Here is a 5,942-nt window from a genome sequence, read left to right on the forward strand (position 1 = left end):
AAACTTAGGAGACCAGTAGTTCTGAGGCTCACTACGTTCTGACTGATGAAGATTCTGGTATTGGTGAAAATAATATCACTTGTAAGTAAAATATTCTGGAAAGAATAAGAAATTTGGTATTTAGAAATTTGTAAGAGTTCTACTGAATTTAAGAAAATGCATTTAAGTCAAAAGTAGCCCCCAGAAAAGCTATGCTTGCAGTGAAAATGAGGAGACACGAAATAAAAGAAATACTCTTGGCTTTCTGATATTTAGCAGGTGTCTGGTCAGTGAGAAAACAGTATTATCTTTGGACTTAAATAATTCAAATTTTATAATATATATTACCTAGTGGTATTTTAATTATAGATGAATGAGACATTCCTTTAAACTTATCTTCATTAAATGAACGAGACATTCCTTTAAACTTATCTTCATTAAATCAAACTGGAAAACTTCAGTTGTGAAAGAAAATCAAGAGTACAACTGAGCTTTTTCTTAATGAGACAATTGGTTCTTCTCTATCTCCAAATTTTGTTGTTTGTAACTGTTTTTTTTTTTTAACAGAAAGGGAAAAAAAACAAAATATTTTTTACTCAGTAAAGCATCCATTACCATCCCCATGAAATTAAAAGCTCAATTACATGAGGCACTTTTCAGGCACCCCTTAACCACTCATGTCTGGTGGTTGCGGTGTTGGACATTGATCGGAATAGAGCACTTCTCAATCAGCACAGGAAGTTCTGTTGGATAGCACTTCTGACACTTCGCAGGCATGCACTTATTTATGGCATCCTTTTTTGGGGTCTTGTGTTGATAATTAATAATTGTGAACACATCACTTCCAAATAAATAATTGCAGAAGATTTAGCTCTTTGTGGAACTCATCCAGATGTAGACCAGAGCATTCTTTCCTAGACAAAAGCTTGTGTTTTCACTTATAGAAGTCATTCACAATGATACTTTATATTGTTTAGTACTTATATCCTACTGCCAAACCCTTTATTTTTAAACAGTAATACTTCTTGTGCATCAACCCCTATCACAGGGTGTTATAATTCTCTCCCTGAAGACAGACCCGAATGAGATCATTTATCTTTACAAGTGCCAGGGCTGGGGATGGGTTTCAGGGTAAGACCAGTAAAAGCAAAGCTTTAGACCATGAACTAACATCTTATATTTTGGGCAAATGATTCAACACAATGGATTTTTTAAAGGTTACAGAATTGAGTGGCAGAAAGATAGCTGTGGCGTGAGGATTCGTCTCAGCTCTCTGTGATCAGATGAAAGGAGTCCTGCTCCAGGGAATACACACAAGCAGTGGGGGTTTGGTAGCCCGCTGCGGCCTCGCTCTAGGATGTGCTTCAGAGTCACCGTCAGCTTTGATCCCACTGCTTTACATGAAATATTAGGGGAAAAGGTCTCTACTAATGAGGGGTGAGAACATACTTACAATGCAGGTTCCAGTGTTGCTTTCTGGAAGTGAATGCATCAAGCCTGATGAGAAGAAGACGTGGGTAAAGAATGAAAGGGAGCAACAGGCATCACTAAAAGGCTTGCCCACCAGGTCCCGCCAGGGGGTGCCTGTTTATCACATGCAATTCTCATGAACCCTCTGAAGGACAGGCCATAGCATTCTTGCCCACACATACAGGGATGGGGACTGAACAGGGACTCAGCCAAGGCTGCCCCCCAATAGCTAGTGGAATGGACAAGTGGAAGTGCACACCGCAGCTGTCAGCCTGACTGTCTGCTGCTCTGCCACCTGTCTGCATCCTGCCCTGGACATGTTGCCCGCCTCCTGGTTTCCTGGAGTCCCCTGTGCACCCTTCGGCACCTCGATCTCCTGTTCTTCCACACTCTTGGTCAGATAGAGGTGGGGAAGATGGCCACGCTGGCTCTGCTCAGAGCCAAGTCAGCCCAGCAGGGGGAGAAGAGAAGGTATCCAGCTAAGATGACCTGCCTACACACACACCTGAGGCTGAGTATCTGTGTAGAGCATGAGGCATGTACTCCCCATATGGCTGAGCTGGGGGCCTTGCACCCACTAAGCTCTGTCCACCCAAATTCTGGAGAAGACTGGTGCCAGTGGAAACACCGATCTAGAAAATCTCACTGTTACCCACCAAAATGGGGACAGGTAAAAGGAGAAAGGCTGAAGCCTCCCAGGGAAGACATTTATATGTTTCCTATAGAACAGAAGCACTTCGTGGAGTAACCAGTGACAGAGAAAGGCCACTGAATTAGGATATTTTGGCCAACTGCACTGAAATTTAAAAAAGGAAATAAGATGCAGACAACTCCCACGTTTCTCTAGCCAACAGGAACGGTCCAGCCAAATATAAGAAGACAAGGTGTAAGAAAAGGTCTCAGCATAACCAGAGTCCTTGGAAAAGGCACCTAGGCACCTAGGACCCCAGGTGAAGTTGACTCCCTGACCTGGGGGGTCCTGAGAGAACTTCTGGAGTGACAGTGAGAGCAAGGTATGGAAAAACACAGCCTTAATGCAAACACACTGTGGGGAGAAGGGGTAGGTGGCCATGATGAGAACATTCTGGAAGAAAATGCAACTGGAGAAGAAGAGCATTCCTTGCAAATGTTTTAGGCCATCGTAAATTGAGAGAAAATATAGATTTAATGACTAACAGGAATAAAGGTGTGTTGGTAAAACCAATGAGATGAAGAGAGACAGTTGCAGATTTTTCAGTTAAGACTAAACAGCTAAAAACCACCACAGAACTAATAAATTATGATAAAGAATGAACACACAGACACAGTGGGGAAAAATTACTGGCAGAGACAAAAGTGTTGAGATGAACTCAGCAAAGGCAGAAGAAAAAGATAATCACATTAAACATTTAAAAACAATAAAATAAGGTATTGGGGAAAATGACAGCTTCCACTTTTTAAGGATACTTAGTGCTATTTAAGTTTTCTCCCCAAGCATGCCAGTGCACTCACTTAGTGTTTGTTTGAACATTTTTACATAGCAACAGATTTTTTTCTAACTAGTGAGACACTGGCCAATACTTTTTTCCTTCTTCTTTTTTTCTTTTCCATTCGGAAACAAAAGAACAATGTAATACATGCCATTTTTATAAAGGAAGCAGATTGAATCTTCAAAAAACTAAGTCATAATTATGCACTAATAAAAAGCAAACAAAAGAATGGAACCTGTACCTGTGTTGTGAAGTCACATGGCAGCTGCTGGAGGACTGCCATCAGATGTGGATTTATGTGGAGGATATTTCCTCTTCTTTCCCTGCAATCCTCATTTCCAGATTCAATAGAAGAAGACAGGTGTGGACCTTTGTGTTATTCCTTCATTGTTGTGATATGTTCATGTTGGCTCTAGAAACACTCAAAGCAAAGCTGAATAAACTGAATAATAGATCATACCACTGGTTTTTTTTTTTTAAAAGGAAACATCATTTTAGTAAAAAGTACAAGGCCATTTCAGGAGTAAGTCCTAAACACCATGTTGGTGAAACCCTCCTTGCCAAAACTGATTCCATTTCATTCCTCTATCTTTGAGGGACAAAGGCACAATTTATTTAGATAGAGGTACACTGACATTCAAGAATGTATTTTATTTTATTATTTTTTAAAGATTTTATTTATTTATTTATTCATGAGAGACAGAGAGAGAGAGGAAGAGACATAGAAGGAGAAGCAGACTCCCTGCGGGGAGCCTGATCCAGGACTCAATCCCCAGACCCAGGGATCACACCCTGAGCCGAAGGCAGATGCTCAACCACTGAGCCACCCAGGCACCCAACATTCAAGAAGTCAAATATACTTAAAACCACCACATACAACAAATGTTTTACTTTCCACACAGACCTTGAGGTTTTCTACCTGTTGAGTAATGTTATTTTTAATATTTATTGAAAAATTATCACATTCCCCTAAACTAGTTATAGCTTGCAAAGCACATTCAGAGACATATGTCCACTTGCAAAACATGATTTCTTTCAAGGAAAACATTTATTTCTTTAGCATAAATAACTTTCTTGTATGAGCATATTCTGTTGATTTGTATTAAAAGATACTGAGGAAAAAAAAAATAAAAGATACTGAGGAAAAGATGAGGGATGTGTAAAGTGATAATTTGTTGACTAACTACAGATCTTGACTTTTTGGCACAGACCCTTGCTGTGTTCACTTCTCACCCCCACACCAAGTCTAGAAATCATTCTTCCTTTGAGATGGGGAAGGCGTTGGAAAGGCTTGCAGCAGGCAGCCTGCTGGCTGGAAAGCCAGCTCACACGGCAGGGCAGCCACACTCAGCAGTCCTTGGACTAAGGGGAGGTACACTCTCATCATCGTGAGTTTCGAGAGCTGTCAGCTCAGCTGCAACCAAAGGTGATTTTATCTGCTTGTACATTACTTTGTTTTGGACTTTATTTCTTGTCAGTTCACTCACAAAATGTGATTTATTCAGCATGCTTTTGCTCTCAGTTGATAGCTTAGGCTGTAGTTTTTTTTTTTTTACATGTGAAATCTTATTGCTTACCTTGTTCATGTGGCTCTTCTTAAAGTTAAGGAAAAAAGTCAACACATAAAAAAATAGAAATGTCACTTAAGTGATGAAAAATATGTGCCACTTAAGTATCAAGCCTAAAATGGATTTTCAGAGATATTTACCAATTTACAGATAGACCTGGGTATTAAGTCATTTATTTATTTATTGAACAAAAGTTTCAGCTCATGAAAAATAGCTATGGGATGGATGGCAGATAGACTTGAAAAAAGTAGTTCTTTTATACTTGGATTGATTTGCCTCCTAAAATTACTTCTTACACCCTATTTTCTTAATCTTGAAGGGAATGATTTTTTTTTTCCTTTACCCTTCATGCCATATTTTCTACTTCCATGTCCAACACACCATTAAATGGAATCACTTTGGGAAGGAAGAAAAGGAGGGTGGAAGTAGGGGAGGGGGGGTGTTACTGTTTCAAATAATTCTCACAAAAACCCCGAGTTGCCTCTTCCAAAGAGGGAATTTGGAATTTCACATCTTCCAAAAGCAGAAACAAGCACAGCAAGGTTGAGCAAGTTGCCTGAGATCTCAGTGCCAAGAGGGGCAGAGGGAGGCGTCAGCTTTAGGTGCTGCTTCTAGAACCCCAGGAGCGAGGTCACCCTTGATGAGCTAAGAGTGAAAGCTGCTATGAAACGTGGTTGGTCTATATCAATCAGCTGATATACACCAAAAGGAGACATTAATGTATATGTAACATAAGAGCTTAATGGTTTAAATTATGCTATACATTATTTTGCAAAATGCACATCCATTTAAAAAAATGTTTGAAATTGGAAATGTAAGCACAAATCTGAACCAGACTAATTCATCTGAAAAGTGTGCCCCCTCTTTCTGTAGCTACAACTGACGCTTTAGCAGGAAACAGCCACATCCTCCTGGGACACCGTCCTGAAGGGAACAGCACAATGTGTGTCAGATGCAAAGTTTTCAACCTCAGATCACCAAGATTTACATGAGCTCTCAGGCCTCTCTGCAGTGCACCCCCACAGGAAGGCACAGACACCACAAGGCTCAGGTGTGAACAGTGTTGCCTGCTGTCTTCCCCCTGCCCACCCCTCACTCCCCGTGCCCACACTAATCTCCTGTGTCCTCTTCAACATCTGGTACTATATGTAAGGCTTTTCAAATAAAATAGTTGACAGCATATCTGGGTTAAAATGATCATAAACTCTCCATAAATTCTTAAGAATACTTTCCCCAAACATTTTTTGGTAAAAATATACTCTCCCCTTGTTATCATGTACGCATGGCTTACCATATTTTTTAAATGCATGGAATCGAGTATGATTTTAAAGATTTTAATTATGTAACAATTGCTTTCATCAAAAAGATGACAAGGGGCTGGGACCTCCCGCAGGCCAGCCTGCCCCATTTGCCTGTTTGAACAATTGGTGCTCATGCTGATAGATCTGCGAGCCAG

At 40.4% G+C, this 5,942-nt stretch overlaps 1 long non-coding RNA gene across 1 annotated transcript; it reads left to right on the forward strand.

The window, feature by feature from the left end:
* The first annotated feature begins 764 nt into the window (after positions 1 to 764).
* Positions 765 to 5,635, forward strand: LOC140622058 (uncharacterized). The gene is made up of 3 exons (XR_012021780.1): positions 765 to 3,279; positions 4,128 to 4,344; positions 5,360 to 5,635. It is a non-coding gene; the product is annotated as an uncharacterized lncRNA (long non-coding RNA).
* Positions 5,636 to 5,942: the final 307 nt, after the last annotated feature.

Source organism: Canis lupus, chromosome 1 (assembly GCF_048164855.1).
Source record: "Canis lupus baileyi chromosome 1, mCanLup2.hap1, whole genome shotgun sequence".
NCBI lineage: Eukaryota > Metazoa > Chordata > Mammalia > Carnivora > Canidae > Canis > Canis lupus.